This window comes from Tachyglossus aculeatus, chromosome X1 (assembly GCF_015852505.1).
Source record: "Tachyglossus aculeatus isolate mTacAcu1 chromosome X1, mTacAcu1.pri, whole genome shotgun sequence".
In the NCBI taxonomy this organism is placed as follows: Eukaryota; Metazoa; Chordata; class Mammalia; order Monotremata; family Tachyglossidae; genus Tachyglossus; species Tachyglossus aculeatus.
The window spans coordinates 10,019,574-10,046,560 of record NC_052101.1 but is presented as its reverse complement, the minus strand read 5'-3'; positions in this window follow the sequence as shown (position 1 = coordinate 10,046,560).

Here is a 26,987-nt window from a genome sequence, read left to right as displayed (position 1 = left end):
AATGACACTTTTTCAGAAGCCCTATATATGCTGAAGTAGAAACAATGTAGAGAAATTCACTCTCAAATAATAAGATATAGTGAATTATTTGAAAACTCTATATTGCTGTCTTCCACCTTCAAAAGTGACATTACTGATGGCAAGAACTCTGTTTTTTTTAAGGTATTAAGGCACTTACTATGTGTCAGGCACTGCATTATGCACGGAGCTAGATATAAGCTAATCAGATTGTACACAGTCCATCATCATAATAATAATAATAATAATGGCATTTATTAAGTGCTTACTATATGCAAAGCAGCCTGGGCTTTGGAGTCAGAGCTCATGGTTTCTAATCCTGGCTCTGCCAATTGTCAGCTGTGTGATTTTGGGCAAGTCACTTGACTTCTTTGTGCCTCAATTACCTCATCTGTAAAATGAGGATTAAGACAATGAGCCCCCTGTGGGACAACCTGATCAACTTGTAACCTCCCTGGCGCTTAGAACAGTACTTTGCACATAGTAAGCGCTTAATAAATACCATTATTATTATTATTCTAAATGCTAAGGGGAATACAAGGTGATCAGGCTGTCCCACATGGGGCTCACAGTCTTCATCCCCATTTTCCAGATGAGGGAACTGAGTCACAGAGAAGTGAAGTAAGTTGACCAAAGTCACATAGCTGACAAGTGGTGTGGCTGGGACTTGAACCCACAACCTCTGACTCCAAAGCCCGGGCTCTTTCCACTGAGCCACACTGCTTCTCATGTCACCCATGGGCTCACAGTCTTAATCCTCATTTTACAAACAAGTTAACTGAGGCATAGAAAAGTTAAGTGACTTGCCCAAGGTCACATAGCAGACAAGGGGTAGAGCTGGGGTTAGAATCCAGGTCCTCCTGACTCTGAAACCCGCGGTCTACCCACTGGGCCAATCTGGTTCGATTTACCCAGGGTTTGCTGAAAAGTTCGAAGTGTGACAAACACTGTCCACTTGGTGTGAGTGGGTTTGTCCTGTTTTCAAGCTTGGCACTTGGTGTTTTAATCTTCACCAAACTTTTACTAAAGAAGAGAAATCCCTCTGAGTGCTTTGACTTAGGCTACCCTGACTGCTGCAGTGGTCTAGCAAACCATTATTCTTTCCCAATGCTGAAAATGTGTTTCACTGTATCATTCAGTGTATCACTCCTCACTCTTGGCTTCAAGGCTGTCCATCCCCTCGCCCCCTCCTACCTCACCTCTCTTCTCTCCTTCTCCAGCCCAGCCCGCACCCTCCGCTCCTCTGCTGCTAATCTCCTCATCGGGCCTCGTTCTCGCCTGTCCCGCCACCGACCCCCGGCCCACGTCATCCCCCGGGCCTGGAATGCCCTCCCTCTGCCCCTCCGCCAAGCTAGCTCTCTTCCTCCCTTCAAGGCCCTACTGAGAGCTCACCTCCTCCAGGAGGCCTTCCCACACTGAGCCTCCTTTTTCCTCTCCTCCTCCCCATCCCCCCGCCCTACCTCCTTCCCTTCCCCACAGCACCTGTATATATGTTTCTACAGATTTATTCCTCTATTTATTTTACTTGTACATATTTACTATTCTATTTATTTGGTTAATGATGTACATCTAGCTTTATTTCTATTTGTTCTGACAACTTGACACCTGTCCACATGTTTTGTTGTCTGTCTCCCCCTTCTAGACTGTGAGCCTATTGTTGCGTAGGGACCATCTCTATATGTTGCCAACTTGTACTTCCCAAGCGCTTAGTCTAGTGCTCTGCACACAGTAAGTGCTCAAAAAATACGATTGAATGAATGAATACATTCTGTCATTCTGGCTTGTGTGGGCTCCTTTCAATGCACCAGACAAACAGCTGTGTAAGTATCCCAACTACCATCTGTGTGGCTTAGTGGTTAGAGCCCAGGCCTGGGAGTCAGAAAGACCTGGATTCTAATTCTGGCTCTGCCACATGTCTGCTGTGTGACCTTGGGCAAGTCACTTCACTTCTGTGGGCCTCAATTACCTCATCTGTAAAATGGAGATAAAAGGCGTGTGCCCCATGTGGGACAGGGGCAGTGTCAGTGGAAAGAGCCCAGGCTTTGAAGTCAGAGGTCATGGGTTCAAATCCCAGCTCTGCCACTTGCCAGCTGTGTGACTTTGGGCAAGTCACTTAACTTCTCTGGGCCTCATTTATCTCATCTGTAAAATGGAGATTAAGACGGTGAGCCCCCTGTGGGACAACCTGATCACCTTGTAATCTCCCCAGAGCTTAGAACAGTGAGCCCGCTGTTGGGTAGGGACCCTCTCTATATGTTGCCAACTTGTACTTCCCAAGCGCTTAGTACAGTGGTCTGCACACAGTAAGCACTCAATAAATACGATTGAATGAATGAATGAACAGTGCTTTTCACATAGTAAGTGCTTAATAAATGCTATCATTATTATTATTATTATTAATTTGTATCTACCCCAGCACTTAGAACAGTTCTTGGCATGTAGTAAGCACTTAACAAGTACCATTATTATTACTATTATTATTGTTATTATTATTATTGTTATTTTGCTTACACATCTTGCCTAGGGAATCTGAGTTGCTGGGAAAATTGCTTCTTTGTCGGTGTGTTGCCAGTGTGTACTGTACTTTGATGTTGCTGCTATTGGATGCTGAGGATGGTTGACAGTTGGTATCTATGAAGCTGTCGTCTATGGTGGGTCTAGTCTCCCAACCACACAAAAGACTGGACACCACAACAACCTGTAGACTCTTAACTTGATTAGAAATTTGATGTTCCTTTGTCGCCACACCCTACTTTGCTGTCTGCCAAAATGAATCAATCATATTTATTCAACACTTACTGTGTGCAGAGCACTGTACTAAGTACTTGGAGAGTACATTTAGAAGAGAGTTGATAGACACACTCCATGCTGATGATAATAATAATAATACTGACATTTATTAAGCGCTTACTATGTGCAGAGCACAGTTCTAAGTGCTGGGAAGATTACAAGGTGATCAGGTTGTCCCACGGGGGGCTCACAATCTTAATCCTCATTTTACAGATGACAGAACTGAGGCCCAGAGAAGTTAAGTGACTTGCCCAAAGTCACACAGCTAACAATTGGCAGAGCTGGGATTTGAACCCATGACCTCTGACTCCAAAGCCTGGGCTCTTTCCACTGAGCCATGCTACTTCAAGTTGTCTTGGTTTGTCTTTCTCTGATTACTCTTTCCTTATGTATCTGTTGAACAGGTCTGTAAGCTCCTCGTTGGCAGGGATCACGTCTATGAACTCTTGCAATATTGTACTCTCCCAAGTTCTTAGTACAGTGCTTTGTACACACGGCAAGCTCTCAAAAACTGTTATTTGATTAATTGAATTCATTCATTTTCTTGCATTTTCCTTGGACCTATTGGCCCTCCTTAGTGCAATGCTGCATCTGTGTGTTTCAAGGACCTCCTTGCTCAAGTGTCCCAAATGGGGAGGAATCATATTTACTGAGCACTTACTATGTGTAGAGCAAGGCACACAACTGTTGGGAGGCTGTAGGACAATAGAGTTAATAGTCACGTCCTCTGCCCACAGCGAGCTTACAGTCTAGAGGAACGAGAAGACAAGCCCTCCACCAACTGAATAATTTAAAAGCAATCAAAGAACTGTGAAATCTGGCCAGGATCCAAGTGAGACATCTGCAGAATTCTTTGGAGAAATGGCATCTGATGTCATTGGCTTGCCCAGATGACAAGGAGTTCATTATGACATTTTTCTTGAAAGACAAAATTTAACTTTCTCCCTGAATCGAGAATATTTGAGAAATTATGTGCCAAGAACTAAACTAAGTACCTGGAAGAGTGCAGGAGAGGTAGAAACCATGTTCACTGCCCACAGTTTAATAGGGGATACAGATGCAAAAATCAATTTCCCGAAGGAGGAAGAACTTAAAATGTAGGGTATATAATTGAGAAACTTCTAGCAAAGACTGATACCCCTATTTCTCTTCTCTGTAATCCTACTGTAAGCCTACAGGGGTTGCTTTATTCATTGAATCGTATTTATTGAGCACTTCCTTTGTCCAGGGCACTAAACTATGTGCTTGGAAGCGTACAAGTACTTAGAGAAGCAGCGTGGCTCAGTGGAAATAGCCTGGGCTTTGGAGTCAGAGGTCATGGGTTCAAGTCCTGGCTCCGCCCCTTGTCAGCTGTGTGACTCTGGGCAAGTCACTTCTCTGGGCCTCAGTTACCTCATCTGTGAAATGGGGATTAAGACTGTGAGCCCCCCCGTGGGACAACCTGATCACCCTGTAGCCTCCCCAGCGTTTAGAACAGTGCCTCACACATAGTAAGCATGTATCAAATACAAAAATTATTATTAATAGTAGTATTACAATATAACAATAAGCAGCCACATTCCCTGCCCGCAATGAGCTTCTACTCCTCCCTGGATTCCTCAGTGTTCCTGGCTTGTCAGTGATCCCAGAGCTGAAAAACCTTCTTTCTTTGTTTCCCCCCCAAGCAGTCATACCTATTATGTGCAGAGCCTGGTACTAAATGCTCCTTGACTTATCTCTCTCTCACTCCACCCACATATTCGACCTTTCACAAAATCCTTTCAGTTCTACCTTCACAACATGGCTATAATCCATCTCCTCTCGGCCCTCCCTTCCTCCCGCGTCTCCCGACTCCAGTTCTGTTCTTCACTCTGCTGCCCAGATCATTTTCTAAAAAAGGTCCATGTTTCCCCACTCCTCAAGAACCTCGGGTGGTTGCCCCTCCACCTTCGCATCAAGCAGAAGTTCCTTTCTGATGACTTTTAAGCACTCAGTTACCTTGCTGCTTTCTACCTTATCTTGCTGATTGCCTGCCAAGATCCAGCAGAAGATGAACAAGATACAGTGAATGGGTTGGTGTTAGATTATCAATCAATTATATTTATTGAGTGCTTACTGTGTGCAGAGCACTGTAATAAACATTTAGGAGAGTACAATATAACAGAGCTGGAAGACACTTTTCTTGCCCACAGTGAGCTTACATTTATGTACATACCTACAATTTATATTGTCTGTCTCGCCCTGTAGACTGTAGGTGCCTGTAGGCAGGAAATGTATCTTCCAGCTCTGTTATTTTGTACTCTCTGAATGCTTATTACAGTGCTCTGCACACAGTAAGCACTCAGGCTTGGGAATCCGAGGTCAGGGGTCCTAATCCCATCTCCACCACTTATCAGCTTTGTGACTTTGGGCAAGTCGGTGCCTCAGTTACCTCATCTGTAAAATGGGGATTATGACTGTGAGTCCCACGAGGAACAACCGGGTTACCTTGTATCTACCCCAATGCTTAGAACAGTGCTTGGCATAGAGTAAGTGCTTAACAAATACCGTAATTATTATTATTAATAGAATTTATTGGTACTTTAATACCAATCCACTAACCGTATCTTGTTCTTCTTTAACTGTCGCCATTGCCATTCTTGGAAGCACACTTAAGACTATCTGACCCCATGTTTGAAATCTTCATTAAACAATCTTATATGGAATCTGAAAACATTACTGCTCCTATCAAAATGCCAGTCCACCACTGAGGAAATTTAGACACTGGGAGAACTAGAATCAAAATTAACCTGAAGGACCAGATTGCATTTGCGTATACTTTTTAGGAAAAAAACCCAACATTTGCTGCTTATAAATTACGTCTGATTCCCTGTCAGACACAATTTCTCAGGCAACACTCTGGATTTCCCTCTGTCTGATAGGAAATAATAAACGCCTGGAGAAATGTAATGGAATTCATTATTTTCTATTATTATGTGATAATGGTCAAATTAACTTGCATTACCAATGAAATCATCACTGTAGCCATGTTTTATGCATTTCTTTTGGTGACTTGTTGAGACTTGACAACCTACAGATCATAGGAAAGCCTTTAAATCAGAAACTGGAAATTACAATAGTTTGAAACATCCCAAGTAGGTGAATATTTTTTTTTCATAATTTTAAAAGACCATCATATTACAACTGATGAAAATTTGGTGCAACTGTATCTCCTGCTGCCTAAGCTCCTTGGTAAATTGTGTTTACCAAGTCTGCAGTTTCTTACTCTCCCGACTGTTTAGTATTATGTTCTGCATACAATAGGCACTCTATAAATACCATCGGTGACTTGTCAAGAAAGCTTATTTGTGCTTCCTTAGCACATTGGATTTTAAATCAGAAAACACATGGGAGCATTCAAAGTTGTATGTTTCTTATCATTCCTATTCTACAATCTTTTCTTTTTCCTAGATGTCTTTCCACTCTCAGCTAAACTCTGAGCTCCATGTGGAACACTGTTTCTGAATTATTTTATTTCTATTTCCCCAGCAATAAATAAATAAATAAATGATCATGGTACTTAAGTGCTTTCTATATGCCAAGGACTGTTCTAAGTACTGTGTTAGAAGTAACGTGGGGTTCACATTCATCACCATTTTATAGATAAGGTAACTGAGGCACAGAGAAGTTAAGTGACTTGCCCAAGGTCACAGAGCAGACATTTGGCAGAGCTGGGATTTGAACCCAGGTCCTTTTAAATCCCAGGCCTGTGCTGTCTCCACTGTCACATGGCTTCTACAGATCTGAGTATACAGTTAAGTTCTACATTAATCAATCCACAGTAAAATCCATCAACAGAGGCAAAGCGAGGCACATAACTGAGGCAGTGCTTTGGATGATAAACACATATTTTTGGACAAATTAACTCGTGTCTCAACCCTCCATTTCGCTTTGCCTGTACAGAATAGGCCAATGTTTTTTTTTTTTTTTTTTAAAGTTTTGACCTTTATTCTATTATCTTATCTTGTTTTATGCTGTCAAGTCATCTCCAACCCATAGCGATGCCATGGAAACACCTCAGAACGCCCCACTTCCATCTGTAATCGTTCTGGTAGTGGATCCACAGAGCTTTCTTGCTCAAAAAATCTTGGATCAGAATAATGATCAGACCAGGCCAGGATTTTGTGTCCGGCAACAGAAATAACAAAAGAATACCTTGATAGTCAGCCAATGGATTTGGCTTTTTGTTTTTTGCTGTGTTGTTGTTGTTTTTTATGGTTCTTTTTAAATGCTTAACCATCTCAATATGTTGCTGATTTGTACTTTCCAAGTGCTTAGTACAGCGCTCTGCACACATTCAATCAATACAATTGAATGAATACCAGGCACTAAACCAAACACTAAGATAGATACAAGAAAATCAGGTTGGACACAGTTCCTGTCCCACATGAATCCACAGGAGAAGCAGCATGGCTTAGTGGAAAGAGCCAGGAATTTGGAGTCAGAGGAGGTGGGTTCTAATCCCGACTCTGCCACTTGTCAGCTGTGTGACCTCGGACAAGCCACTTAATTTCTCTGTGCCTCAGTTATTTGTCAAATGGAGATGGAGATTGTGAGCCCCATGTGGGACAACCTGATGACCTTGTATCTACCCCAGTGCTTAGAACAGTGCTTGGCACAGTGTAAGCACTTAACAAATACCAACATTATTATTAACCTCACAGCCTAAATTGGTTGGAATATAATTTAATCTCCATTTTAGAGATGAGAAAACTGAGGAATAGAAAGGTGACTTTCCCAAGGTCACACAGCAGACAGGTGCCTGAGCTTAGATTGGAATCTAGGTCCTCTAACTCCCACACCTGTGTTCTTCTAGACTGTGAGCCCATTGTTGGGTAGGGAACATCTCTATATGTTGACAACTTGTACTTCCCAAGCACTTAGTACAGTGTTCTGCACACACTGAGTGCTCAATAAATACAAATGAATGAATTAATCAATCAATCGTATTTATTGAGCACTTACTGTGTGCAGAGCATTGGTAGAAATGTTCTTTCTACCAGGCCATGCTGCTTCCACACTTTTCATGAATTTTTAACCTCAAACCTGTTCCTTTTCAAGCCAGCACATTCAATCATTTGTTTTTCTGAGAAAAGCAGCAGAATGTCAGTGTTAGGAGGGAATAAACCTTGAGTTATTCTCCTTTCCCATCACTGGTCCAAAAGCCACAACTTTCCCAGTATTCTAATAGTCAGGAAGCTATGCTTCTGCCCACTCTTCTGCTTTTTGGTTGGTTTTTCTCCCCAGTGTTCGTTCATTCATTCAATCAATAGTATTTATTGAGCACTTACTGTGTGCAGAGTGTTCTGGGGAGGGGTAGTAAAGGCACTAAAAATTTCAGGCTCTAATCCTTAACCCAGGCTGGGAACCCTTGGCTACATGACTGATACTTGAGTTTCTGCTTTAATAAGTCTGTTTATTTTTATATTGTACTCTCCCAATCTCTTAGTAAAGTGCTTTGGACACAATAAGCGTTCCTTAAATGTGATTGACTGACTGCCCCTCTGTAATAATGATGGTATTTAAGTGCTTACTATGTGCCAAGCACTGTTCTAAGTGCTGGGGGATACAATGGGATCAGGTTGTCCCACATGGGGCTCACAATCTTAATCCCTATTTTACAGATGAGGGAACTGAGGGACAGAGAAGTTAAGTGATTTGCCCAAAGTCACACAGCTAAGTGGCAGAGTAAGGATTAGAACCAATAATAATAATAATGATAATAATAATAGCATTTACTAAGTGCTTACTATGTGCAAAAGGCACTGTTCTAAGCACTGGGGAGGTTACAAGGTGATCAGGTTGTCCCACAGGGGGCTCAGAGTCTTAATCCCCATCTTTCAGAGGAGGTAACTGAGGCACAGAGAAGTGAAGTGACTTGCCCAAAGTCACACAGCTGACAATTGGCAGAGCTGGGATTTGAACCCATGACCTCTAACTCCAAAGCCCGTGCTCTTTCCACTGAGCCACGCTGCTTTTCTAGACTGTAAGCTCATTGTAGGCATGGACTGCATCTATCAACGCTGTTATATAGTATTCTCTCAAGCGTTTTCTATAGCGCTCTGCACACAGTAAGTGCTCTATAAATATGATTGATTGATTCCTTCAAGGCAGTCCTGATCCCTAAGGAAATAGAGTGTGGAAGAAAAGAAGGAGAGTGACAGCTACTGCTTCATGAGCCTGAGTCCTTCATGGCAGCAAACTTCAGTCCCTTCTGCAACAGCTCTGGATTCCAGTGTAATGGACAGAGCACAGTTCTGGAGTCAGAAGATCATGGGTCCTAATTCTGACTCCATCATTTGTCCACTGTGTGACCTTGGGCAAATTCCTTCCGTTCTCAATGACTTAGTTACCTCATACATTCATCCAATCATATTTGAGCCCTTACTGTGTGCAGAGCACTGAATTATGTGCTTGGGAATAATAATAATAACAGCATTAATTAAGCACTTACTATGTGCAAAGCACTGTTCTAAGCACTGGGGAGGTTACAAGGTGATAAGGTTGTCCCATGGGGGGCTCACAATCTCAATCCCCATTTTACAGATGAGGAAACTAGGGCACAGAGATGTTAAGTGTCTTGCCCAAAGTCACACAGCTGACAATTGGAAGAGCCGGGATTCGAACCCGTGAACCCTGACTCAAAAGCCTGTGCTCTTTCCACTGAATCACGCTAGCGACATTTCATGCCCACAAAGAGCTTACAGTCTAGAAATCTGTCAAATGGGGATGAAGACCGTGAGCCCTATGTGAGACAGGGACTGTGTCCAACCCAATTTGCTTGTATTCACCCCAGCGCTTAGTACAGTTCCTGACACATAGTAAGCACTTAAATATCACTGCTATTATTCTTGTTGTTATTATTAATTGATCAGAGTGGTAGAGGTGGCTGATAGACCAATAGATTGATTTGACTTGGGGAGCAGGGTGTTAATTGGCAAAGTCTTGCTAGAGGAGGTGAAACTTTAGAACCACTCTGGAGGTGGGTAGAGTTGTGTTCTGTTGCCTTAGAAGGATAGGGAAAGGATGGAGAATAGCTGGAGAATAGCAAGTGAAAGAGTTTGTAAGGAATGTGGGAGGGTTAATGGGGAGCCTTTCAATTGATCTGGAGAAAAATGGGAAGCCATTGGAAGGATTTGAAGGGGGAGGTGAGATGGAAAGATGACCAACGCTTCAGGAAGATTATCTGTGCAATAGGGTGCAATATGGATTTTGGGGGGAAGGGGATGAAGAGGCTAAAATTAGGGGGTAGTGAGGAGACTGCTATGATTGTCCAGCTGCAATATAGTGAGAGCTTTGAGCACTGCTTCGACCAAGTGCTTGGTACAGTGCTCTGCACACAGTAAGCGCTCAATAAATATAACTGAATGAATGAATAGTGCGTTGATAAGGGAAATGTGTAGTAAGAACTAGCAGGGTGTAGCAATATCTTGGATGATAACTATAATAAAAATTATGGTATTTGCAAAATGCTTACTATGTGCCAGGCACTATATTAAGCACTGATGTGTGAGTCGTAAGAAAGGGAGGATTCAGACATGTCCTAGGTATGCAATTAATCAAGAAATTAGAGTTCAGAAGCACAAAGGGAATTTTTCTCCATTTGTTAATATTTCTTCAATTATCTCAATATGTTCAATGCTCAAATTGGCTATCGAGACTTTATCTTTCTTGAAAGGCAAAATGACTATTGAATAGTATTTATTGAATATTCATTTGGGGCAGAGAAGAGAACTCAATGCTTGGATTACAATACAATAATTAGTAGGTGTGATTCCAGCTCTCAAGAAATTATGATTTAGTGGGGAGGCAGACACTAAACTTACTTGTAAATAGGAAGAAGGAAAAGAAGATAGGAACATAAACAAAGGTCATTTAGCTTCAATTCTATTTGTTCTGACAACTTGACACCTGTCCACATGATTTGTTTAGTTGTCTCCCCCTTCTAGACTGTGAACCCGTTGTTGAGTAGGGACTGTCTCTATATGTTGTCAACTTGTACTTCCCAAGTGCTTATTACAGTGCTCTGCACAGAGTAAGTGCTCAATAAATATGATTGAATGAATGAATGAAGTGTGGTGGTAGGTTGGAGTGTGAAAATATGAGACAAAAGTACTGAAGTGGCCTTAGGGAAGATATGATCTGGAGAGATTTGATAAGAATCACGTATTAGAAATTAAATTTAAACAGGCAGTTTCTCATTACAGGAATACAATGCAGAGTTGGGGTGGCAGTGTGGTTAGTATTTTCTGGGAGACGATCGTGGAAGAGAAATTCATTAAACTTCATTCTTTGAAACTAGTGAAGTGATAAAATCTCCCATTTGACTAAACAAATTATAAAACTGATTCATGGGGAGAAAAAAAGGTAGGCATTGTTTTCTCAAGGTCTATTCATAATTGTTCTTCTGAAATTCATTTGATTTTTGAATCCTCTTCATAAACGTAGATTTGGTGGATAATCTAGTGATTAAGCCAAAAATAGAATTGCAAAGAGTCTAACATTTTGGTGACAAATTGCTAGATGCCTTCCAGATACCTCAGCATTGTCCCATCTTAGACTTCAATTAGTCCTGCACCTGAAACCTTTAAAGCATTTCAGAATACCCTAGAATATTTTGACATTCAAAAGAAGTTCTACTGACTTGTCAGTAGGATGTAATTCCAAAATGTCATCCCTACTGAAAATTGAATGCTTATGCACATGACATAAAACTTCAGTGATCATTCATTCAGTCATTCAATTATATTTATTGAGCACTACTGTGTGCAGAGTGCTGTACTGAGCGCTTGGGAAGTACAAGTTGACAACATATAGAGACAGTCCCTACCCAACAACGGGCTCACAGTCCTAATGGGCTAAGTAGGGTTACGCCTGCCTTTTAAATATAATCAAATATGATATTTGTCTTTCAATATAATCAACTGTGGCAGTCAATAATCATAATAATTGTTAACCACTTTATTCTAGGCACTGTACTAAACACTGGGTTAGATACAATATAAGCACACGAAAAATGGACATATGTGCAAGTACATATTCAAACTCGAAAGCTGTTCAAATGCCTGATTGTTTTAAGCCGACTGCTTTTCCTGCTTGTAATTTAGGAAGGGTATGGGCAGGGAATGGGCCTGTTATTGTATTGTACTCTCCCAATTGTTTAATACAGTGCTCTACACATCCTTAAATTCTCAAATACAATCGAATGAATTAATCAAAGGTTTGGGAAGTAGCATTGAGTCTTTCAGGCCAAGACATTGAAATTGACTTTAGTCTTTGTAGAAAATAGGCATACTAATGATAATAAGTTGTATGTCCGATAGAGCCCTCTGATTCTTGAAAATACGCAAATAAGAAAAGATGTCTTGTTTAAAATTATAGAAGGTAATTATCGATTACTTTATCTGTCTCCAGGCTTGAAAACACCCTTGTCATTTGAAGAACCCAAGAAATTAAGAAATTTAAGGGTGTTAATCGATAGTAAATGGGAGTGAAATACTTTAAGGCCTGTGCTATCTACTAGGTCACGATGCCTGTGCTTTGCTTTCTACTAGGTCATGATGCTTCCCTCCTCAAAGTGAATTTATTGACTATTGTGTGCAAATCTCTATGCTAGGTATTCCTTTATTTTAGACAGTTAAATTGCAAGGGTAACCATTAGAGGTTTCTGAGGAGTCAGAGGTTCTGGACAGACTGATTTTAGAAAGCAGATCCATGCAGGGGACTGAATTATGATTTGCAGAGGGGAGATATGCAGACTTATGATAAGGCTGTACACCAAAGCAGCCAAGCCTAGTAGATACAGCACAGGGTTGGGAGTCAGATGGTCATGGGTTCTAATCCTGACTCTGACACATGTCCGCTGTGTGGCCTTGGGCAAGTCACTTCACTTCTCTGTGCCTCATTTGTAAAATGGGGACTGAGTCTGTGAGCCCTACCTGGGAAAGGGACTGTGTCCAAATCAATTGGTTGTATCCACTCCAGTACTTAGTACGGTGCCTGGCACAGAGTAAGCACTTAACAAATACTGTAGTTATTATTATTATTATTATTATTATTATTATTATTGTTATTGTTATTATTATTATTATCATTAATAAGCTGAAACAATAGTGTAACTGGCTAGGAGCAGAGTGGTGGGCCTTTGGTTGGCAAAGAAGGGGTGGAGTCGGAAATGCTGTGTCCGATAAATACACAGGAATTAAGCTCATCTCTAGACTCGTGGGCAGGGAATATGTCTGTTTTTGTATTGTTCTCTCCCAAAAGCTTAGTACAGAGTTCCGGACACAGTAAACACTCAGTAAATATGATTGAATGAATGAATGGTGACTGACTGAATGTTAGAGTTGAAAGAGAGACGATTCAAGGGCTTCAGAGACAGGAAGAATGGCAGTTGGCAACTGTGTTGGGAAAGGTGAAGGAGGGGGTTTGGAAAGGCTGAGGCATTTAATTATCAGAATATTGAATTTAAGGGGACAACAGACATCAATGTGGTGATGACCTGCAGACAGCAGGAAATGTTCTTTTAATTCAATATCCAATAATTGTAATATTAATTGACCTATGTCTTTGTTCTATTTTTTCAATAAGGAATGAAGCACATGTTTTCCATTTTATACATCACAGAATCATTAGCATATCAGTACATTTCCAGAAAGAACACTATACTTATAAAATCCCAAGGCTGTGAAAAAAGCATGTGAAAATTTTAAAATGGCTTTTTGATTCTAATTTTAATGACATCAAACTCAGCCAGAATCTACACTGAAGTAAATGAGTGATTTTTCAATTTTGTGAGGAACTTAATTGTCTGTGTTCAAGAAACAAAGCAACCCAAAGTAACCCTCAAGAAAACAAGGGACAAAATCCCCCTAAGTATTCTGGTACTTCCTTTGGGATTTCCCACCACCTGTCCCTACCCACGTACAGAACCGAACCCAAACATGCCTCATTCATTTTAGAAGAGCGGTTATTATTCCTTGTCAATGAGCATTTCAGTCAATAAACTTTAAACATCTGGCAGTCTCTAGCCATCAACCTCATTTAAAATTACAGCATCCTTGCTTTTCTTTTTTTATCAAATTTCCACATGCTTACTAAACCTGGTACAAAAATATCTTGACTTTTAAAACTGCTTAATAAAGCTGGGGAAAGGGATATTGTGACATGAAAAGAGATTGTGCAACACCAGCTGTTTAGAATGCTGTGATTAAGGATCTGACAAGGGATAAATAGTCTTTCACTATCTGGGAGGAAATGTGTTGTCATAATGGAGCTACTACTTAGGGGTTTATTTATATTCACAACTATACTATATATGTGAATGTATGAATCGAGTCTAACATATAAAAGGACTTTTATTCATTTGCCTTTTAGTAGCTGAAATGGAATTTAGCCTATCTGGTTGAATCTTTAAATATACTGAAAACAAAAAGATTAAGATATGCTTGTTTCCATCAAAAAGAAAGAGTGAGAAGGCCTAATTATAATGGTTAAGGGAAGTCTGCATTTGCTATTTCCCGTTCAATGTTCAGGTTGAAGTGCAAATTATAAGATTATAATTAAAATAAAACCAAATTCACACAACAGGTTTTGTTAGGGACCATAAAATCTATGTAATATTATCAAACATGCACAAGTTACATAATATGATGTAAGAAGGTAAGACTGCCTAGTGGAAAGAGCATGATTGTTTGGCATTTGTTAACTGCTTACTATGTGTCAAACACTGTTCTGTGCTCTGGGGAAGGTACAAGTTAATTAGGTTAGGACAGTCCCTGTCCCATGTGGGGCTCACCATCCTCAGTGACAGCGAGACTAGGTACTGAATCCCTATTTTACATTTGAGAAAACTGAAGCTTAGAGAAGTTAAATGACTTGCCCAAGGTCACACAGCTGGCAACTGGAACTGGGGTCCTCCCTGGCTCCCATGCTCAGTCTCTTTCCACTAAGCCATACCACTAAGTCTTTTCTGGTGTGTGCGCCCTGCTTTTCAAGGAATTTGCAATGCACTGTCAAGTTGCACTGCAAAAAGTGAGAGGCTTTATCTTTTGTTGCTCAAGCTATAGTTTGAGGGAACCCGTATTTCTGTTACCCCTTCCTCTTATACTTCAGTGAGCTTTCTTCCAGTATTGCTTTTCTCAAAGGAAAAAAGAATACAAAACCTGTGGAAACGTCAATATCATTGAGCTTTCCTTTCCTTTCCTTGTTTGTAGATTATTTGCTTTAGTCACAAAATGTGTTCAAACTGTGAACTACCTGGAAAGGTGCTTTGAAAACACTTCTCCGTGGGCTTTAAGGTTAAAGCAGCTCTTCTCCTACTGAGAATTCACAGCATTCAAATGCCTATCTTCAAATCCCTTGTAGGAGCAGGCTGTTGGCAACCCTTCAAGACATTCACATTCAATATTTTAAAGTTAATTGAAAATGTTTAACATATTTTCGTGATATTTGCATTCTTGTTCAGCTAAAAAGACGCATGAATAGCAAGTTTCCTAGAAGGTTTTGTATCGTCAAAAACATTTCCATCCCCCCAAATAAAAATGAGCACATAATGCTTTCCTAGAACAAGAAATCTGTTCATTCAGTCGTTTTTATTGAGCACTCACTGTGTGCAGAACACTGTACTAAGTGCCTTGGAAAGGACAGTTCGGCAACAGAGACAATCCCTACCCAGCAATGGGCTCACAGTCTAGAAGGAGGAAGACAGACAACAAAACAAAACAAAATACAATTAGACAGGCATCAATATCATCAATATAAATAGAATTATATATATATATATATATATACATCATTAATAAGATAAATAGAATAGTAGATATGTACATATATGCACAAGTGCTGTGTGCCGAGGAGGAAAGTAGAGTGGGGGAATGGAGATCAGACTCGGGGCGATGAGGGGGAGGAGAGGAAAAAAGGGGGGGGGGGGGGGCCTCAGTCTAGGAAGGCCTCCTGGAGGAGGTGAGCTCTCAGTAGGGCTTTGAAGAGAGGAAGAGAGCTAGTTTGGCAGCTGTGTGGAGGGAAGGCAGGCCAGGCGAAGGACATGGGCCAGGGGTCGACGGCAGGACAGGCAAGAATGAGGCTCAGTGAGGAGGTTAGCGGTGGCAGAGGAGTAGAGGGTGCAGCCTGGCCTGGAGAAGGAGAGAAGGGAGGTGAGGTAGGAGGGGGCACAGTGATGGAGAGCTTTGAAGCCCATAGGAGTTTCTGCTTCATACTAATAAATTTCCCAAGCGCTCAGTACAGTGCTCTGCACACAGTAAGCACTCAATAAATACGATTGATGATAATAAATAATAATAATAATTATTATTATGGTATTTGTTAAGCGCTTACTACATGCAAAGCACTGTTCCAAGCGCTGGGGTGGATACAAGGTAACCAGGTTGTCCAACGTGGGGCTTACAGTTTTAATCCCCATTCTACCGTGAGCCCTTCTAGACTGTGAGCCCACTGTTGGGTAGGGATCGTCTCTATATGTTGCCAGCTTGTACTTCCCAAGCGCTTAGTACAGTGCTCTGCACACAGGAAGCGCTCAATAAGTACGATTGAATGAATGAATACTGATGAGGTAGCTGAGACACAGAGAAGTTAAGTGACTGCCCAAAGTCACACAGCTGATAAGTGCCAGAGCCAGGATTAGAACCTATGACCTCTGACTCCCAAGCCTGGGCTCTTTCCATTAAGCTTGCTGCTGTTTCATGCAGAAGCAACCACTGGAGATTTTTGAGGAGGAGAGTGACATGCCCAGAATGTTTCTGTACAAGGATTATCTGGGTAGCATAGTGAAGTATAGACTGAAGCGGGGAGATACAAGAGGATGGGAGAGGAGAAAGGAGGCTGATGCAGTAATCCAGTCGGGATAGGATGAGTGATTGTACTAACAAGGTATATGAAACCTGTTTCTTCTATATTACTGTACCAGAATTTCCAATTTTATAGAGTTCATCGAGTTGTTAGACACCCACCATTAGAAGGTATATTAACTCTTTCAGAGCAGCAAAGCAGAAATTCACTAAATGGTTCAGTAGGGGCTGGCTAAGTAGTGTACTTCCTTGGGGCTCTAGGCTGACTATACTATAAAATCTTTTATTGTTTGGAATCATAGCAACTGTAACACTGTGGACTACCACCCTGGTTATCTCCCAGAGGAGAGCAATTTTGGTTGGTGATCCCTTGTGGTAAAGGAGTTCATAATGTTAGTCTTCCTGTTGGGTGCATACTTTTTCCTGGGGCCTTTGCATAAAGGCTTTGATAGTTTTATTAGCAAATAGCTTCAGTTCATCTCCATCTGAAGAGCATTCCCTCAGTATGAACTTTCTTCTGAGTTCTAGAAGGGTTAGCTCATCTGGTTGTATAATTAGCAACCTTTTTTTTTTTAATCATGAGCAAAAGATTGTCTACTAATCTGATCAGCAAACAGTCCTCTAACAACCATGGTATTCCTTCAACAGTGACTTTGTGCCAGCTCAGTGCTTGGGTAAATACAAGTCAGACACAGTCCCTGTCCCAACTGAGACTCACAGGTTAAAGGGAATAGAGAACTGGTATTTAATACACATTTTACAGATAATAATAATAATCATAATAATAATAATAATAATAATAATGGCATTTATTAAGCGCTTACTATGGGCGAAGCACTGTTCTAGGCGCTGGGGGGAATACAAGGTGATCAGGTTGTCCCATGCAGGGCTCACAGTCTTAATCCCCATTTTACAGATGAGGTAACTGAGGCACAGAGTAGTTAAGTGACTTGCCCAAAGTCACATAGCTGACAAGTGGTGGAGTCGGGATTAGAACCCATGACCTCTGGCTCCCAAGCCTGTGCTCTTTCCATTGAGCCACGTTGCTACAGATGAGTAAATTGAAGCATAGAGAAATGAAGCGACCTGCCAAGGATCACACAACAGTTTTGTTGTGGAGAGGGATTAGAACTGTGCTTTTCCACTGTTGCAGTACTCCTGTGAATGTAATCTCCCGGATTTATTATTGTACTATTTTAGTTACTTGATTGTTCCTTGCCAGACTATCCTGAGGAAACCTCTGTGTGGTTAGGCAAACTGTTCTGCTAATCAATTCTGAAATTCAAATACCTGTCAGAGTTGAGTGACATTCACTAAGAATGCTGGATAACAAAGTTTTTACTACAAATGTAATGAGAACTATAATAATTTTGATTATGGTATTGGTTGAACACATAGGAGGCCTTTACAGCCTGAGACCTCTTTCTCCTCTCCTCCTCCCCATCCCCCCCCACCCTACCTCCTTCCCCTCCCCACAACACCTGCATATATGTTTGTACAGATTTATTACTCTATTTTACCTGTACACATTTACTATTCTATTTATTTCATTAATGATGTGCAGCTAGCTTCATTTCTATTTATTCTGATGACTTGACACCTGTCCACATGTTTTGTTTTGTTGTCTGTCTCCCCCTTCTAGACTGTGAGCCCATTGTTGGGTAGGGACCGGCTCTATATGATGCCATCTTGTACTTCCCAAGTGCTTAGTACAGTGCTCTGCACACAGTAAGCACTCAATACATATGACTGACTGAATGAATGATTGAATATGGTGTACTAAGTGCTGGGATAGATACAGGAGACCTTATCTAACATGAATATCACCATCTCCTCTAGACTCTAAGCTCATTGTGGACAGATAACATATCTACCAACACTATTATATTGTACTCTACCAAGTGCTTAATGCAGTGATCACTACACAGTAATCACTCGATAAATCTGATTGATTAACTATGAAGGAAAGCAGCATGGCCTACTGGATAGAACATGTGCCTGAGAGTCAGAAGGACCTGAGTTCTAATCCTGCCTCCACCACCTGTCTGCTGTGTGATCTTGGGCAAGCCACTTCACTGTGCCTCAGTTACTCCATCTGTAAAATGGGGATTAAGATTGTGAGGCTCATGTGGGACAAGGACTGTGTCCAACCTCATTATCTTGTGTCTTATCCCAGCGCTTAGAACAGTGCCTGGAACATAATAAGTGCTCAACAAAGACCATGAAAAAATTGCGATCGATTGACTTTAGTCGATTGACTGAAGGTAACAGATCCAAGTGCGTAGGCGGTGCAGAAGGGAGAGGAAGTAGGAGGAAAGAGGAATTAACAGGGAAAGGCTCTTGGAGGAGATGTGATTTTAATGAGCCTTTGAAGATATGGAGAGTGATGGTCTGTTGTATATGGAAGGGGAGGGAATTCTAGGCCAGAGGGAGGATGTGGGCAAGAGATTAGAGGTGAGGTAGGTGTGATTGGGGTACAGTGAGTAGGTTGGTATTAGAAGAGCAAAGAATTTGGGCTGGGTTGTAAAAGGAAATCAGGGAAGTAAGGTAGCTGGGGACAAGGAGCTTGAGTGTTTTAAAGCTGACGGTAAAGAGGTTTTCTTTGGAGAGGTGGATGGGCAACCACCGGAGGTTCTTGAGGAGTGGGGAAACATGGAATGAACAGTTTTATAGCAAAATGATCCAAGCAACAGAGTGTAGTACGGAGTAGAGTGGGGAGAGACAGGCAGCGAGGAGGTCAGCAAGGAGGCTGATGCAGTAATTAAGGTGGCGCACGATCAGTGCTTGGATTTATTTGGAAGCAGTTTTGATGGAGAGGAAAAGGAGGATTTTAGTGATGTCAAAAAGGTTGAACCAACAGGATTTTCGGGCAAATTAAATATGAGGATGAATGAGAGATGAGTTGATAGTCTCAAGATTACAGGCTTCTGACACAGGATGATGGTGGCTTCTACAGTGATGGGAGAGTCAGTGGGGAGGACAGGGTTTGAGTGGGAAGATACAGACTCCCGTGTCTGTGTCCTTGTCAGGAATCCAATTACAGATTTCTAAAGTATCCAAGGAAGATAACTCACTCAAGTCTCTCAAGCCTACTGCCCAGACTTTACATACTCTTTCATAATGTAATCAAATACCCTCAGTTTTCCAGTATGTTTTAATTACACTTTCTACCTAAGATGTGAAAGGAAGTGCAATCTTGGGAATTCTGGGAAATATAAATCCTAGGAAGAAAAGGCCTATATTCCATTCAAACTGTTAAAGTTCCAAATTATTCCACAACCAGCTTGAGCAGACGTAGACTATCACCATCATCAGTGGTATGTAGTGAGCACTTATTGTGTGAAGAGCACTTCACTAAGCACTTGGGAGAACACAGTATAATAGAGTTGGTAGACATGTCCCCTGCCCACAGTAAGCCTAGAGCGACTTAAGTTCGTGATTGTTTTTTCACTACGTTTCTTACTTGCATATCTTTACTGAGAATCACTACCTACTTTATTAAAAACAATTTATTTTTAAGGTATAGTTCTGTTGAAGTGTGGACTTCTCATGCTCTGTTCTAAGGTTTTCTTTGGTTTCTATCTTTTTCTGGAGATTTTATCTCTTAAAAGTTGAATTAAGTTGAGTTCCCCTTTATAATGATTTTATCTAACAGTCATATGCAATTAAATAAGTTTGCGTTGTTTTTCAGAACGTTTTCAAGCACCAGTTCATAGTCTAAAAGTAATAATAATAATAATAATAATAATAACAGTGTATTTGATAAGTGCCTACTATCGTCAGGCACTGTACTGAACACTAGAGTAGAAACAAGAGAATTGGGTTGGACTCAGTCCCAGTTCCACATAAGATTTAGTCTTAATAGGGCTCACATAGGGCTCTCACACAGTAAGCGCTCAATAAATACGATTGATTGATTGATTGATTAATCCCCATTTTAAAGATGAGCTATAAAAACTGAGGCACAGAGAAGTGAAGTGTCTTGGCAAAGTCACAACAGTAGACACATGGCAGAGCCAGAATTAGAATCCAGGTCCTTCAGACTCCAAGGCACATGCTTTATCCTCTAGGCATTACTGCTTTACTAGCATATGTGTGATCCTCCTCTCTTCATAATATGATCCATATCATTGTTCCATTTTGTCCGGGTTTTTGCCAGCATTAGATGAGATATCACCATCCATTTTTTTTCCTTGTTTTCCACTTTTTCCTTCCAGAACTTCGTTTAGGTGTTTAGGTCCATTGATTTATTCTTCCAAACATCAGTCATCACAAATGTTTTTCATTCCTTTTGGAGAGCTGTTCCTTCTATGTTTAACCCCGTGTGATCTTGGTCCCAATTCCCGTAAAATAATAATAATAATAATAATAATAATAGAATCTGTTAAGCGCTTACTATGTTGCCAAGCACTGTTCTAAGTGCTGGGGAGGTACGAGATAGGTTGTCCCACGTGGGGCTCACATTTTTAATCCCCATTTTACAGATGAGGTGACTGAGGCCCAGAGAATTTGTGGCATGCCCTAAATCAAACAGCTGACAACTGGCGGAGCCGGGATTAGAACCCATGACCTCTGACTCCCAAGCCTGGGCTCTTCACTAGCCACGCTGCTTCTCTATCCTTATCCTCTTCATATTGTGCATGAACAACGTAGTTCTATCGTGTTTTTCTAATTTAAAATTTGAGAATGTTTGTCATCTTACAGTTTTTCATTTTCTTCTCATCTTGACCATGAAATTTCCTCTGCCTCTTGGGTTCCCACTCTGACTCATATTTATTTATGAATGTTGCTCCTAGCGCTTATATAGAAGCATCTGCTGAGATTTTGATATGGCTATATATTAAAAGCTAAACTTATTTTCATTAACAGTGTCTTAATAAAGACCCTAAATACCTTTTATTTCTCATGTCTGATTTAGAATGCATTTTCCAAGAAAGTTGAATGTGCCCATTGACTTTAACCCTTACCAATCTTTGGAGGAATTTGTGTCAACGAAAAATGGCTAAATAATAATAATAATAATAATAATAATAATAATAATAACAATAACATTTATTAAGCGCTTACTATGTGCAAAGCACTGTTCTAAGCGCTGGGGAGGTTACAAGGTGATCAGGTTGTCCCAGAGGAGGCTCACAGTCTTAATCCCCATTTTACAGATGAGGTAACTGAGGCACAGAGAAGTGAAGTGACTTACCCAAAGTCACACAGCTGACAATTGGTGGAGTGGAATTGGAACCCGTGATCTCTGACTCCAAAGCCCGTGCTCTTTCCACTGAGCCACCCTGCTTCTCTAAGTAAATTCTTAAAAAATACCATATTTATTTATTATTTAATAATACTGATGGCATTTGTTAAGCGCTTACTATGTGCTAAGCACTGTTCTAAGCACTGATAATTAATAAATAATAAATTATTTATTTCATTTAACTTCTCTGTGCCTCAGTTATCTTATCTGTGAAATGGGAATTAAGACTGTGATCTCTATGTGAGACAGGGACTGTGTCTAACCTGATTAACCTGATCAAAGAAGCAGCGTGGCTCAGAGGAAAAAGCCCGGGCTTGGGCATCAGAGGTCATGGGTTCTAATCCCGACTCCAATGCTTGTCAGCTGTGTGACTTTGGGCAAGTCACTTAGTTTCTCTGGGCCTCAGTTTCCCATATGTAAAATGGGGATTAAGACTGTGAGTCCCACATGGGATAACCTGATCACCTTGTATCTACTCCAGCGCTTAGAACAGTGCTTTGCACATAGTAAATGCTTAACAAATACCATTATTATTATTATTATTAGCTTATATCCACCCCAGTTCTTAGTACAGTGACTTACACATAGTAACAGCTTAATAAATTCCACAATTATTATTATTACAATTAATAATAATTATAACAATACTGATAATAAAAGCACTTAACAAATATTATCACTGTTATCATCATTATCAACCACAACCTAACCCAATAGAATCAATGATAAGGCCTTTACATACTTCATTTAATTTATTCATTCATTCCCATTTATTGGGCATTTGCTGTGTGCAGAGCACTGTACTAAGAGCTTGGAAAGTACAATTCAGCCATAAAGAGAATCAATTTCTCCCCACAACGGGCTTACAGTCTAGAATAGGGGAGGCAAACATCAAAACAAGTAAATGGGCATCAATAATATCAATATAAATAAATCGAATTATATTAACTTGGTCACAACTTCTCTATGCTTCAGTTACCTCACCTTTATAATGAGCCTTAAATTCTCCTCCCTCCTACTTAGGCTGTGAGCCCTCTGTGGGACGGGGACTGTGTCCAACCTCATTATAATAATAATAATGGCATTTATTAAGCACTTACTATATGCAAAGCACTGTCCTAAGCGCTGGGGGGATACTAGGTGATCAGGTTGTCCCACGGGGGGTTCGCAGTCTTAATCCCCATTTTACAGATGAGGGAACTGAGGCTCAGAGAAGTGAAGTGACTTGCCCAAAGTCACACAGCTGACAAGTGGCGGAGCCGGGATTTGAACCCATGACCTCTGAACTCCAAAGCCCAGGCTGTTTCCACTGAGCCACGCTGCTTCTCATTAGTGTGTCTCTACCCCCGTACTTAGAAACAGGGTTTGGCACATAGTAAGCGCTTTTCAAGTACCATTGTTATTAATCACTAAAATTTGTTCTTCAAATGTATGAGCCCATATTGCTATACAGATACCAACACAATGAAATTCCAAATATGCAATTGGAAGGTCCTGGAATTGGTGAATTTGCCTCAGAAACAGCATGGTCACATTTGTGAATCTGAAGACAAGGGTTAGAGAAGTAGGAGAGAATTATTTTCATCATTGTCCTGAAGCAGTAATTTCTCCGCCAGAAGGAAAGCGAGGTGTTGTGTGATGTGAATTCCAAAGTAAATTAACACAAGAATAAACATTTATAATTGCATCAGTATTTAAAATCTTATCATTAATAAACCAAGGGGTGGTAGTAAGCATTAATATTTTTAGGCAGCAAAATGTTCAATCCTTCCACTGTAGATTAGGATAACAGAATACAAAACATGACTGAGGAGCTGAGAGAACAACATTCTAAGTAACTGCAAAGGCAGGAGAATGGCAATACGGTGGTAAATCCATGGTTAGTAGATTATTGAGGGCAAGAGGAGAGAGAAGATAAATTGTACCGTTTCTCTACATTGCTAAATCACTTCAGACTCCTAGAAAATCATGATGGTCAGTCCCTCTATACTTTACTGCCTTTTTATTAATGTCCCTCCAGTTTTCATTTCAAGTAGTGTTAGTTTTAATTAATTGTCATTCTAAAAGCCCCATAAAGAGGTTTTATAGTTTCTAATTAAGGCATTAAAGATACAAGTGACAGAGAAAAAGGTTTTGCAACACGTTACCGATTTTTTTTTTATTTTTTCAACTGTAGGAATCTTCTCCATTTAAAATGACCAATCGGTTCAATTAGCGGGTTTCTTATGTAATTATATCATGGAATTTTCATTTCAGCTGTGAGTTATTCAAAGGGTACAATCCCGGGGCTGACTTCATCAGAAGAAGAGGAGTCCTGTTGACCCTCTCTGGCAACTTCACCTAAGGACTGATTGATTGACTGTAGCTCCATCCCCAGCCTGACATCCACCCCCAGTTTCACCCCTCTACAAACTCCTGTTAAAATTATTTCTCCTGCCTCTTCTGCCACCTCTCCACACACTTCCAGAATCATAATCCTCTATCCCCACAGTGGCTTGTGACACCCATCTTACTTACTTACTTACTTTTTAGACTGTGAGCCCACTGTTGGTTAGGGACTGTCTATATATGGCCAACTTGTACTTCCCAAGCGCTTAGTACAGTGCTCTGCACACAGTAAGCGTTCAATAAATATGATTGATTGATTGATTCCCACTTGAAACTTCTTCAAATCAGAGGATGGCAGGAAGTAGGGCAGGGGAGGGCAAACAGGGGCAGTTTAGGTGCCCTTTCCTAGCCAAGACCTCACTGGTGGGGATCCCAGGGATGGCCTAGTGGATACAGCATGGGGCTGAGAGTCAGAAGGTCATGGGTTCTAATCCCGGCCCTGCCACTTGTCTACTCTGTGACATTGGGTAGATCACTTCACTTCTCTGTGCCTCAGTTACCTCATCTGGAAAATGAAGATTGAGATTGTGAGCCCCATGTGGGTCCAACCCGATTTGTTTGTATCCATTCGAACACTTAGTACAGTGCCTGACTCATAATAAGCACTTAAATACCACGGTCGTTATTATTAGAGATTAAAGTTGGGATAGGTGTTGACTTTACTTCTATTTATTCTGATGACTTGACACCTGTCCACATGTTTTGTTGTCTGTCTCCCCCTTCTAGACTGTGAGCCCTTTGGTGGGTAGGGACCATCTCTATATGTTGCCAATTTGTACTTCCCAAGCGCTTAGTACAGTGCTTTGCACACAGTAAGCGCTCAATAAATACGATTGAATGAATGAATTTGGAATTTGGGTATGAAACAGTTAAAATTGGGGGCATTATAAAGTTGGGTGCATGCTAACTTCTAGACTGTGAGCCCGTTGTTGGGTAGGGACCATCTCTATATGTTGCCGACTTGTACTTCCCAAGCGCTTAGTACAGTGCTCTGCACACAGTAAGCGCTCAATAAATAAGATTAAATGAATGAAAGAATAACTGAGAGAAAAGGAGGAAGCCATTTTGAAAGCCATAATGGAAGGGGCTGGAATTGGGAGGATGTTAAGAAGGCGTGGGGATGATCCAGTACAATCTGGGGGTTAGGAGCAGGGTGAGGAGAGGGGCTTGGTTGTCTTATCACCAACCAGAGTACTGGGAAGGTTAGCAAGATTAACTGCTGATGAAAGAAAAGTTCATTCATTCATTCAATCATTTATTGAGTGTATACTGTGTGCAGAACACTGTACTAAGCGCTTGGGAAGTCCAATTCGGCAACATATAGAAACGGTCCCTACCAAACAACGGGCTCACAGTCTAGAAGGGGGAGACAGACAACAAAACAAAGCATGTGGACAGGTGTCAGGTCATCAGAACAAATAAAAATAAAGCTAGATGCACATTATTAAAATACATAGAACAGTAAATATGTACAAGTAAAATAGAGTAATAAATCTGCACAAATATATATACAGTTGCTGTGGGGAGGGGAAGGAGGTAGGGCGGGGAGGATGGGGAGGAGGAGAGAAAAAATGGGGCTCAGTCTGGAAAGGCCTCCTGGAGGAGGTGAGCTCTCAGTAGGACTTTGAAAGGAGGAAGAAGGGAGGAGAAGGGAGGCACCAAAAAAGTTGGTGCCTCTAATGCTGTAGAGGGATGAAGTGGGGAGATTGAAGGTTTCTGGATGGAGTTAAAAGTCTAGACTCTAAAACACATTGTGGGCAAGTAACATGTCTACCAACTCTGTTCTATTATACTTTCCCAAGCACATAGTACATTGCTCTATAATAATAATGATGGCATTTAAGTGCTTACCATGAGCAAAGCATTGTTCAAAGCACTGGGGGTGATACAAGGTGATCACGTTGTCCCATATGGGGCTCACAATCTCAATCCCCATTTTACAGATGCGGTAACTAAGGCTCAGAGAAGTTAAGTGACTTGCCCAAGGTCACACAGCAGACATGTGGGGGAGCCGGGATTAGAACCCATGACCTTCTGACTCCCAAGCCCGGGCTCTTTCCGCTGAGCCCACGCTGCTTCTCTATGCACAGTGAGTGCTCCATAAGTGCCACTGATTGATCCAAGGGGAGTTTGAGCTAGGAAGTTGGCCAGTAATTTAATAAGCAAACTCAAAGATTGTTTTATTCATCATCATCATCATCAATCGTATTTATTGAGCGCTTACTATGTGCAGAGCACTGTACTAAGCGCTTGGGAAGTACAAATTGGCAACATATAGAGACAGTCCCTACCCAACAGTGGGCTCACAGTCTAAAAGGGGGAGACCGAGAACAAGACCAAACATACTAACAAAATAAAATAAATAGGATAGATATGTACAAGTAAAATAAATAAATAGAGTAATAAATATGTACAAACATATATACACATATACAGGTGCTGTGGGGAAGGGAAGGAGGTAAGATGGGGGGATGGAGAGGGGGACGAGGGGGAGAGGAAGGAAGGGGCTCAGTCTGGGAAGGCCTCCTGGAGGTGGTGAGCTCTCAGCAGGGCCAACATACCGCAGGTATTGCAACATACCGCAATGAAAAATAATCTCACAATTCTCTTTTCTCCCTAAAAAATCAGAATGTTGATCTCTTTTCCATGGATTCACCTTGCATCGCAGCCTCTTTTGTACCCTATCCTACTCTGTTGGCCTTGGTCAAGTCCTCACCTTA